Below are 12,621 nucleotides of genomic sequence, written 5' to 3'. Positions count from 1 at the left end.
GATACAAAATATCCAACATAAAAAAGTGAAATAAAAGTAAAGAGAAAGAAAGAGAAAGGAAAAAAGAAAAGAAAAGATCTTTTCTGAGGCTCTCTTTAACCTCCTGACTTCCCTCCCATTTCCTTTCCTGGTTCATTGAATATATATATACCTTTTCTGCATCGGTAAGTAATTTGTATTCTCTTCTTGGCTTTTTCCCTTTCTAGATAATTTTTGCAATGCCTTTTTGCCATTCTTTGAAGCACCTCGTGTTATTTATCACGAGGATTGATTGAAACAAAAAAAGCATTTTTGACAATGCGTAAATCTTAATTACTTAAATTCTTCCTATAAGTGATAAATTGGTGTTTGAGGACTGAGGAGCACTGAGTGGCTCCTCTTTTGCTTCAGACAAGAATGGAGTTTGAAACTATCATTTTCCTCTACGAATTGTTTCGGAACTTGTGCCATTGTGTAGCCAAGCGAAGCTTTACTGCCTGTGCAACTTTTTCTGACTGCTGTATGGAAAAGCACATGAATTTAGAGAGTTTTGTAAGTAATATGAAAATGTTATATCAATGGTACCCGACACCAAGTAAATTGGTAAAAATGTATAAATCCAAATCAAATATGTGTTGGAAATGTAAAGAGAAAGAAGGTTTTTTTATCATATGTGGTGGTCTTGTAGTAAGGTTAAAGCTTACTGGGAAATGATATATAATGAATTGAAAAAGATGTTTAAAATAACATTTGTAAAAAACAACAACCCGGAAGCTTTCCTTTTGAGAATTATAGGGACAGAACTACCCAAACTGTATAGAAATGTATTCATGTATGCGACTATAGTGGCAAGAATGTTACTTGCCCAAAAATGGAAAGAAAAAGTCCCAGTGAAAGAAGAATGGATACATGTGGAATATGCAGAAATGGCAAAACTTACCAGAAAAATAAGAAATCAAGACAACAAGCTTTCTTTTTTTGTAAAAGAATGGAAATGGTTTATTGAATATTTACAATAAATTGTAACAGTTAAGAACATTGGCAGGATTGTTGTAATAACCTGCAGACTTATAAGAGTATATATTTATTTATTTTTTATAATATTTTTATTAAGTTTATGAAATACAGAAAAAAAGAATAAAAGACAGATATAGAAAATAAAGTAGAGAAATTGCAAATTTCCATGATCCTTTTTTTCATCACATCTAATGGACTTCCCCGCATCTTCCTAACTCTGCGTTCTCTGTGATACAAAACATCAGCAATTTGTTAACTTATTTCAAAACTTATTGTATCTTTCATTTTATCATGTTACCTAGTTTCCAAAGTGTTGTAACCCACATCTTATACGTTTTAGCTTAAACATAATAAAGTTATTTCATTATTCCACCTCTGACTTCTTGTACCTTAATTTCCATTTCATTAATTTACAATTGCTGAAGCTAGAGTTTCTAAAAAGTGCATTTTTTAACATTCATACAACTTATAATGTTTTTTCAAATAGTCTTTAAATTTTTCCCAGTCTTCCTCGATTGTTTCTTCTCCCAAGTCTCGGATTCTGCCAGTCATTTCGGCCAGTTCCATGTAGTCCATCAACTGCGTCTGCCATTCCTCCAGCGTGGGTAAATCTTGTGTCTTCCATAAGAGTATATATTTAAAGTAGATGAATAAATGAGCAAATTAAGTTAATTTGGAATATGCAGAAAATATTAGAAACAAATTTAAGGAACCGCGGAAAGAGGGGCAAGAAAGTTGAGTTTTGAAATATTAAAATGATTGTCAAATTATTGAAATGTATACAACTGAAAATCATAAGTAAAATAATAAAAACGAAGTGTTTTGTAAGTAAACCATTTTTTGACTTCCTAAGCGTGTGGTCTAGCTTTGTACTTTGGAGAGAAGCATTAAAAGTGGGATACTTTCAGAGTTCACCGGAAAGGGCACATTTCAAAGATCTAGCAGCCCATATTTCCATGCTTTTCTTTGCGGCAAGTTTTGCTACATTAAATCTCTGGTGGGATTTGTAATAATAAAATTTAAGGTCATATATATATATATATATATATATATATATATATATATATATGTATATGTATATGTATATCGTATTTTTCGCTCTATAAGACGCACCAGACCACAAGATGCACCTAGTTTTTGGAGGAGGAAAACAAGGAAAAAAATATTCTGAATCTCAGATGCCAGAACAGCAAGAGGGATCGCTGCGCAGTGAAAGCAGCAATCCCTCTTGCTGTTCTGGCTTCTGGGATAGCTGCGCAGCCTGCATTTGCTCCATAAGATGCACACACATTTCCCCTTACTTTTTAGGAAGGAAAAAGTGAGTCTTATAGAGCAAAAAATACGGTCTATATATTAAATTTTATTATATATATTATATATATATATATATAATGTTCATAAATGTACCAACCAAGCACGTACATAGATCAGCACAGGAAGACCGACCTGAAACCATTTTGACTCTCAAACTGACCAAATGTTTTCTCTGCAAGGAGGGAGCAGGTCAGGGAGCCTTCCCATTGCCTTAGGAATTGGGAAATCACCATTTCAAAAGAATGGCCAGACTACCAGGAAAGGCAATCAGATAAGGCATTATCAGATAACCTGGCAGACAGGAAAAACAACAACATTCAAATTTCTGTTGTAGACTTCCTTTTCTGTGGGGTAGGTATGATGTTTGTGGGGGGTGGTCTTGGGTAACACGCCTTCTGTGATGTATGTATGATGTATGGAGGGGTGGTCTGGAGCTCCAGGGCAGGGAATTTAAAATTTCTATATAAGGGCAGGCACACATTTGTTCTGGGTTCCTCCTCCTTTCCTGTGTGTGAGGGGAGCGTCCTGTTGCAACAGATCAATAAAGATCAGGCTTACTAGCTGCTTTGCTTCTCAGTATTCTCTGGTTGGCCTCTGTTATTTTCTCCTACCAATAGGGAACCCACATAAGGACTCCATACCGGCTCTTGGATACCCCATAAGGGGAAAAGGGCAGATATTGTTTACAACAGGTTCTCTCACCAAAGAGCCCTTGCCCCCATACTTACTTGGCTTCCAAATATTTCCACCACTAGTAAGGTCAGCCCTGCAGTGTTGCAGGAGAGAATTGCAGGGTAGAATCAGAATCAGGTGGTTCCTTGATGGCTCTTCTTTTCAAAAATTTGTTTCTATTAAAGATTAAGAGTACATGCCAATGTTGGAAGTCTAGATTTTGGATAACTTTTTGAAACATGGCAACCCTCAAATAGGAGCAACTCAATGAGGGCAGGTTGGTTTGTGGGAGCGTGAGGAGCAGTTCTATTATTATTATTAAAGGTAAAGGTAAAGGTACCCCTGCCCGTGCGGGCCAGTCGTGTCCAACTCTAGGGTTGCGCGCTCATCTCGCTTAAGAGGCCGGGAGCCAGTGCTGTCCGAAGACACTTCCGGGTCAGGTGGCCAGCGTGACGAAGCTGCATCTGGTGAGCCAGCACCAGCGCAGCACACGGAAATGCCGTTTACCTTCCCGCTATAAAGCGGTACCTATTTATCTACTTGTACTCAGGAGTGCTTTTGAACTGCTAGGTGGGCAGAAGCTGGGACCGAACGATGGGAGCTCACCCCACCGCGGGGATTCGAACCGCCGACCATACGATCAGCAAGTCCTAGGCACTGAGATTTTACCCACTATTTATTAAATTTCTATACCTTCAGCCCAAAAAGTGACAGGATGGTTTACAGTGCCAGGCATCCTCAACCTCGGCCCTCCAGGTGTTTTGAGACTACAATTCCCATCCTCCCGGAACGCTGGTCCTGAGAGCTGGGGATCATGGGAGTTGTAGGCCAAAAACTTCTGGAGGGCTGAGGCTGAGGAAGCCTAATTTACAATATAAAACTTGTTGTTGTTGTTTAGTCGTTTAGTCGTGTCCGACTCTTCATAACCCCATGGACCAGAGCATGCCAGGCACTTCTGTCTTCCACTGCCTCTGCAGTTTGGTCAAATTCATGCTGGTAGCTTCGAGAACACTATCCAACCATCTTGTCCTCTGTCGTCCCCTTCTCCTTGTGCCCTCCATCTTTCCCAGCATCAGGGTCTTTTCCAGGGAGTCTTCTCTTCTCATGAAGTGGCCAAAGTATTGGAGCCTCAGCTTCAGGATCTGTCCTTCCAGTGAGCAGTCAGGGCTGATTTCCTTCAGAATGGATAGGTTTGATCTTCTTGCAGTCCATGGGACTCTCAAGAGTCTCCTCCAGCACCATAATTCAAAAGCATCAATTCTTCAGCGATCAGCCTTTTTTGTGGTCCAGCTCTCACTTCCATACATCGCTACTGGAAAAACCATAGCTTTAGCTACACGGACCTTTGTTGGCAAGGTGATGTCTCTGCTTTTTAAGATGCTGTCTAGGTTTGTCATTGCTTTTCTCCCATAATAACAAAAGGGAATAGTACCCCCCCCCCACACACACATACATACACACACAGATTTAAAAGGCCATCAATTGTCACCAGTCACCTAAAATTTCTGAATGTCTTCCATCAGCAGGAGGGGGGCAGGGGGAGTTGAAGAGTCGTTTTTTTGCTCCTGCTGTTCCCTTTTAGATGGTTTCCAAAGAACGGAAAAAGGCTCTGGGAATGGAGAGATGGAAAAATGAATGCTGACCTCAGCATCCCATGTCACCCTCTTTTGTTTAGGGCTTTGTGTATAATTTATGAGGTGTCAGACCAAAATGGCTTTGGGCAGGGCCCATTTTTACACTTCAGTTGTGGTTTAATTCTGTTTCTTTCTCCTGCGCAGTCTGTCTCCTTAATCAGTGGAGCCTCACGCCTTCCAGAGATTATTTGTATAGTAAAGTAACTATACTAAGTCGCAGTTACACCAAGACATGTGTGATTCCCCTCCTTTTCCTTACTGGCTTTTTCATCCCTGATTAGATGGGAACTCCCTTTTCTTGGGGCTTGGCCATGGAAACGCTGGCTTTGACAAATTGCTTCGTGTGTGTTTTGAGAAGAGCTGGGAGGGAGGGCGTTTATTAAGGATTCCTCCATATACTTGAAGAATCAGGAACTCGGGCAACCACCTTCATCAAACCGCAGCAACCCAGATGCCTCTGGATCCTAAGGTTTCTTTGCTGGGAATTTACGAAGGGAAGGGAAGGAAAGAGAAAAAGAGGCCCCAGCGCAGCCGTCTCCTCCAAATCCGCTACACGTCTCTGTCTCTGTAAAAGCGTTCTTGGGACCGAAGCCCTGTTTCCTTTGGCTGGCATGCCCAGCCTCCTGGCTCCTCTTGACATGCAAAGCTGTAGACATTCTGCGGAGTATCTTGCAACCTTGCTTGCCAGGAAAAGCCAATGTCTCCACGAAGAAATCTCAGTGGAGGCTCTTCGTATCAAACCTCGGGCAGGGAAGAAGGGAGTTTGTTCCTGCTTTTTGGATTTTGAGCCTAAGAAAGAAAGAAAGAAAGAAAGAAAGAAAGAAAGAAAGAAAGAAAGGCAAAGCCATGTCAATGGGCTAGCCACTATATGAACCAACCAAGGCAATGGAGCGAAAGTGTCGTCATATTTGGCTAGAGATGGAGACAAACTGGAAGGTGCCTGAGGGATCCAAAATCCAGTGAAACCACTGGGATTCTGCCTTTTTAAAAGAGCAACAAACTGTTGCAGTAGAAAGCTTCCTTTTCTCTGAAATAAAAATATTAAGGTCACATATATATATATATATATATATATATATATATATATATATATATAATGTTCATAACTGCATATATAAACCACATGTCTGAAACCCCACAGAAAAAGTCCTGAGGCCATTTTGTCCCTCCCAAATTGACGTCAAGTATTTCTCTGCAAGGTCGAAGGAAAATGGAAAAACCCTCCCCGTTGTCATTTTGTTCACAAATCCTGTCTTAAGGGTATGAATAGGGTGAGCCTGTGACCTGGCTCAGTTCCTCAGTATTTATCATTACAAAAGACTGGCCAGGCTCCCCAGGTAATCCAATCCAGTGACCATTAACAGGTAACCCGCCAGATAGAAGATAAACAACGCACTCAGATTTCTGTTGTAGACCGCCCTTTCTGAGATGTAGGTATGATGTATCTGTGGGGTGGTCTTGAGCTACACCCCTTCTGTGATGTATATATGATGTTTCTGGGGGTGGTCTTGGACTCCAGGACGGGCAATTTTAAATGTCTATATAAGGGCGGGCACACCTTTGTTCTGGGTCCTCCTCCTCTCTCCTGCATGTGGGGGGAGCACTCTGTTGCAACAGTTCAATAAAGATCAGGCTTACGAGCTGTTTTGCTTCTCAATATTCTCTGGTTGGCCTCTGTTATTTTCTCCGACCGATGGAGAACCTACAAAGGACTCTATGAGGGCTCTTGTGTTCCCCATAAGGGAATAAGGGCAGATTTTTGTTTATTACATCTTCATTTGTCTTTTAAAAAATCGTGCTGCCACCACTGCAACAGGGTAAGACCTTGGAGTGAATTTTGTTTCCCCAAAATCACAAACGTGCCTATCCCCTTCAGATGGAGGTATCTGGTATCAGAGACTATGAGTACCCTGGACTTTACTACAATTTCATTTGTGGGTGCATGTATTTAAAATGCAGGTAGGTAGCCGTGTTGGTCTGACGCAGTAGAAATATATATAAAAAAATTAAAAATTGTCTAGTAGCACCTTAGAGACCAACTAAGTTTGTTCTTGGTATGAGCTTTTGTGTGCATGCACACCTCTTCAGATGTATTTAAAATGTTCCACCATGCTTTCCCATTAGGACAGCTTCCAAGGCTTGAAATGGAACACTCAGGATGAAAGGCTGAAATCAGCTATGATTAAATGGGCACAAGATGTTGGACATAATATCATGTTGGCTGAGTGGGAACAGTTATGGACCACAGGTATGAGGTTCACGGCATGCAATGCCTTAAGAGAGAATATAATGAAAATGATATACAGGTGGTACATGACACCAGTCAAGCTTGCAAAAATTTATCATTTGCCCGATAATAAATGCTGGAAATGTAAAGAGACTGAAGGCACATTCTTTCACCTTTGGTGGACGTGCCCAAGGATTAAGACTTTCTGGGAGATGATCTATAACGAAATGAAAAATGTATTTAAATATACCTTTTTGAAGAAACCAGAGGCCTTTCTCCTGGGCATGGTTGGCCAATTGGTGTCAAAGAAGGATAGAACTTTCTTTATGTATGCAACAACAGCAGCAAGAATATTTATCGCAAAATATTGGAAGACACAAGATCTACCCACTCTGGAAGAATGGCAGATGAAGATGATCGACTATATGGGACTGGCAGAAATGACCGGCAGAATCCGAGACCAGGGAAAAGAGTCGGCGGAAGAAGATTGGAAGAAGTTTAAAGACTATTTGCAGAAATATTGTAAAATTAAGGAATGTTAGAATGATGTTGGACAGAAATTAAGTGGTTTCCAGCTGTAATGCTTAAGAGATATGGAAAATAAGGTTTTGAAATAAGTAAAAGAACTAATGGTGAGGATTTGCTGAACAAACAATCTGAATTTGAATATAAGAAAGGGAGGTATGAGGAGGTCTGGAAAATAAGTTAAAAGAAAATAAGTAAATGGAAACTCTTTGTGTTTTTAAATCCTTTTGTATTTTTGTATTTTTGTATTTTTGTATTTTTGTATATTTTTGTATTTTTGTATTTTTGTATTTTTGTATTTTTGTATTTTTGTATTTTTGTATTTTTGTTTTGTCTGTTTTTTCTGTTTTACAATGTATTATCTTTGAAAACTTTAATAAATATCTTATAAAAAAAAAAACAGAAGCTGTACACCGGCTCCCTCGGCCAATAAAGCAAGATGAGCACCGCAACCCCAGAGTCAGTCACAAGTGGACCTAACGGTCAGGGGTCCCTTTACTTTATTCAGCCAGTCGGCTGCCTGCTACAGTACATATTTTTGAAATACTTCTAGATGACATGTTATTCCCAGCTGCCCATACTTAGGGCCTCTCAAATTGCAGTCGAAGTCCACAAGTCTGCATTACAACTGAGTCGGCCCTTAGGTTTGCCTCCCATCCAAATGGCAGCAAGCCTGCTCCCCAAATAATGTCTCAGTCAGTAGGTGGCACTGAGCACTGAAAAGTTGGGGACTCAGGTTTCCCATCAGCAAAGATGGGATGGGATGGCAACAGAAAGCTGTTGGATGCTCTACAGATTTAAAGAATATGTAGTAAAGGTGAGACTCCAGGATGGAGAGAAAGTTCATAAACAGGATCACGTGCTTCCTTTTTGTTTGTTTGGTTTCAGGTAGGGGCTTCCTTGCCTCTGGAAAGCAAATGTTGGGAGAGAGGAGAGGTTTCTCAATCCGAGCTCCCAAGCCAATAGAAGGATTAGTGGAATAAATAGTTCCTGGTGGATAAAGGCCTCGCATGGATTCCTCTTGGCTTTTCACCTTGGCAGTCTTGGCTGGGCATTCTGTGCTACTGAACTCCACACAATGCTGCCTCTGAAAAAGCCGGCCCAAGTGCCTGCTGGGAAGAGGTCCCTGACACACCAGTGCCAAAATGTTTAGGCAGGGAATTTGCTCTGGGTGAAGCTTCCAGAGGGCACCATGGATGCTCTCGGCATGCCAGCCAGTCCACAGTGAGCCATGGCTGTTTCTCCCCATTTTACTGTCTGGGCTTCTTTCCAGCTCCCTTCTCTCTCTCCCAGACACCCTTCCCTGCAGCCCTGGGACACCACTTCACCCCTGTGATAAGAATTTTAAAGTCTTAGATATATAATAAATGTTCATAAATGTACCAACTAAGCACGTACATAAATCAGCACAGGAAGACCGACCTGAAACCATTTTTGATTCCCAAACTGACCTAATGTTTTCTCTGCAAGGTCAAAGGAAAATGGAAAAGCCTCCCCATTGTCTTTTCCTTCACAAATCCTGTCTTAAGGGTATGTCTGTCTGTGTTTGAATAGGGTGAGCCTGTGACCTGGCTCAGGAACTAAGTATTTATCATTACAAAAGACTGGCAAGGCTCCCCAGGGTATCCAATCAAGTGAGCATTAACAGGTAACCTGTCAGACAACCTCAGATTTCTGCTGTAGACCGCCTTTTCTGTGATGTATGTATGATGTATGGAGGGGTGGTCTGGAGCTCCAGGGCAGGGAATTTAAAATTTCTATATAAGGGCAGGCACACATTTGTTCTGGGTTCCTCCTCCTTTCCTGCGTGTGAGGGGAGCACCCTGTTGCAACAGAGCAATAAAGATCAGGCTTACGAGCTGCTTTGCTTCTCAATATTCTCTGGTTGGCCTCTGTTATTTTCTCCTACCAATAGGGAATCTACGTAAGGACTCTGTATGGGCTCTTGGATACCCCATAAGGGGAAAAAGGGCAGATTTTTGTTTACAACACCCCCAAAACAGGGAGCTCACCCAACCCCAGGAGGGAAGAACCGGTGCAACCCTTTGGAAAGAGAAGGCCACACAGGCACTCACAGCAGTGCAGGACAGACACTGTGGCTCGGGCACTGCAGGCCCAGCAATTCCTGTGGGGCCAGCGCATATCAGTTATGCCCATCTCAGCTGCCTTCTGGCAGCTGGGGGGGGGGCACAGCAGTTCGGTGTGCTGCGAGCCCAGCCTTAGCCTGTGCTGCTGTGATGGCCTGGGAATAGGATTCAGATGCTGAACCTGAGGAATCCCAGCCTGCACAGGAGTCCCCGCCTCCAGAACCAGCCAAGCCGGGGCTGGGGCTTGAGCCTGAAGGGTCCTCACCTGTGCTGGATCCTCAGGTGCAGGCTCCAGCTGAGTCTGCTCTGGCCCCTGAGGTGATGGAGGACCCATTGCCTGCAGGTGCTCCACTCTCAGCCCCATCAGGGGAAGGTGAGGTTGCCTCTGGGTCCGGTAACCCTCCAGCTTCTCCTGAGCTGCAGAGGCTCAGGGCAGAGAGGCGGAGGGAACTAAGTTCTTGGAGGAGGAGTGCTCGCCTCCAGGCCAGGAGAGGCGAGTCACCAGAGGATTGGGGCTGCCCTATGCCTCGAGGCAGATAAAAGCCAGCCCGCCCAGTCCCAGGTTGCGGGAGCAACATTGTTGGTAAGCTGTTCCTGCCGGCACCCTGTCCTGCTCTTCTGCCAGAGTTCCTGACCACCCCCGACTCCCTGCCTTGGACCCCGCTTCAGCCTTGACAGACAGCCTCCATACCGCACCCTCGACGTCGGACTGGACTCGGAGCACGCCGCATGGTAACCCCCTAGGACCAGCACAGCTGCTTTGGGGAGCAGCACGCTGGGCTCTGGGGCGTGTGGGCTTGCATACCACCTTGGGCTCTGGCATGCTGCCCTCAAAAGTGTCGTCGGGCACCCCCCACACTATGCTTACTGTTGCCCCAGCCACAGCAGCAGCAACAACAGAAGGAAGAGCCACCGGCCAGCACACAAAGGTGTGCTGCACCTGGCTCCATATCCCCCCCCCCCACAATTCACACACACCCCTGAACAATTCACACATACCCCAAAAATTGCATGGCCCAAACTGCCTTGGCCCCTAGGAGTTGGCACCTATACAGGTTTCTATGGAGGGCACCCTGTGTGTGTGTGTCTGTAAAGGTAAAGGTAAAGGAACCCCTGACCATTAGGTCCAGTCGTGACCGACTCTGGGGTTGCGGCGCTCATCTCACTTTATTGGTTGAGGGAGCTGGCGTACAGCTTCCAGGTCATGTGGCCATCATGACTAAGCCGCTTCTGGCGAACCAGAGCAGCGCATGGAAACGCCGTTTACCTTCCCGCCGGAGTGGTACCTATTTATCTACTTGCACTTTGATGTGCTTTTGAACTGCTAGGTTGGCAGGAGCAGGGACCGAGCAACGGGAGCTCACCTCGTCTCAGGGATTCAAACCGCCGATCTTCTGATTGGCAAGTCCTAGGCTCTGTGGTTTAACCCACAGCGCCACCTGTGTCCCTGTGTGTCCCTGCAAAACAAATCCCCCCCCATCCCACAAATTCCCTTCCTCTCTAGGAACCTTGCTCAGTTTATCTTTAACCCTTTGAAATGAAGGCCAAGCAGTATTGCCATCTCCCTTGGGTGCTCAGAGAAGCTAAGGAGGAAAGAAGCCCAGTCTGAGATGCTCCTGCCCACCCTATGCCCAATGAGATGCACAAGCTTGTGCCCCTGCTGAGGGTCATCTCAGCCCATTCTGCTCATGGCAGCCCTGGTGCCTCAATGCCCCCTGGTCTCAATTGTGGGAGGCTCCAGCAAAGCCCTCCCCCACCCCACTTACAGTGGGGCTCCCTCCAGTCAGGAGCATGGGCGGGTTGGTGTCTTGCCGCAAATGAATCCATGAAAGTTTTGTTTTTCTATATAATAATACGTCACCTGCTTTTTATGCCCTTTAAGAACAAACGTGTTGAGGTGTATGTGCCGGATTGAGTCTTTGACTGGGCAAAATCAAGGCTAGTTTTACCTCTGGCCACACACAGTCTGCAGTCCACCAGCATTTTGTGATCATGATCTATGTGCATTGATGTATTATTGGTGGCAGGTAAATTGTCCTCAATGAATAGTCCTTGAGCAGAGCAACTCCACCAACCCCTCTATCCACTCAAAGGGGACTTGCTCAGGAGGTGCAATTTGACTATGCAATCCACCCCCACCCCCATAATTATCTCATGAAATGTGGATATGCTGTCACACAGTATCAAATCCTATGTTCTCAAGGTTAAGGAGATCAACGTAAATCTTTGCCAAGCGCCTCAACTCTTCTCTGTCCAATGATGGATGTAAACGGTTACTCAGTTTCAGCAGCTTTCATATGTGTCAGGATTGGGTCTGTAAAGATGGAAGCAGTTTGCAGGTGATTTGAGCTCTGAAAGAGACACCTGGAAAAAGCTGGAAATTATGTCTAGCCCATCAACACAGTTTTTTTGCTGTGATGATACTGTTTTTCCCTAGATGAAAAGAATTGCTTCAACCAGATATTCTATTTATTTACCAGGGTTATGATGACCTTCCAAAGGAAGAAGGGAAGGTTTGCGAATAACTGCAGTAGCCTTTTCTTGAGCTTATCACACAATCATCAAAGGAAGAAAAGAAAAGGAGGGAATCAACACAACTGGTTTTAATCACACATAACAGTTAAACGCATTTGACCATTATCTGACAGAGCAACAGGAGATGCTTTATAAAGGAAACAGAAAATCAGGATACACTAGTCAGGATACACATACCATAGAGATGGCTTTATTACATTAAATGTGAGACTCTGGTTGTGCCCAATTTGTGTGACCAATACAAATAGCTAATTATTCCCATGGATACTTTACGTGTGTTGTTGCTATAGTCACATTGAAGGCCATTCAGTTTGCTTCATTTCTGTGTCTTGAGGAGCAACATGAGTTACATAAAATTTGATACAGCCAACTCAGGCAGCAGACAGGTTTGGCCCATGAGGCCCAGTTCATTATCTTCCACTTGGACTACTGCAATGCGCTCTACGTGGGGCTACCTTTGAAGGTGACTTGGAAACTACAACTAATCCAGATTGCTGCAGCTAGACTGGTGACTGGGAGCGGCCACGGGGACCATATAACACCGGCCCTAAAGGATCTTCACTGGCTCCCAGTGCGTTTCGAAGCACTGTATACCTGAAGGAGCGTCTCCACCCCCATTGCTCAGCCCAGA

Source organism: Podarcis erhardii, assembly GCF_964252035.2.
Source record: "Podarcis erhardii genome assembly, chromosome: 6".
In the NCBI taxonomy this organism is placed as follows: Eukaryota; Metazoa; Chordata; class Lepidosauria; order Squamata; family Lacertidae; genus Podarcis; species Podarcis erhardii.
The sequence above is the reverse complement of the archived record's forward strand: the minus strand, read 5'-3'. Positions refer to the sequence as shown.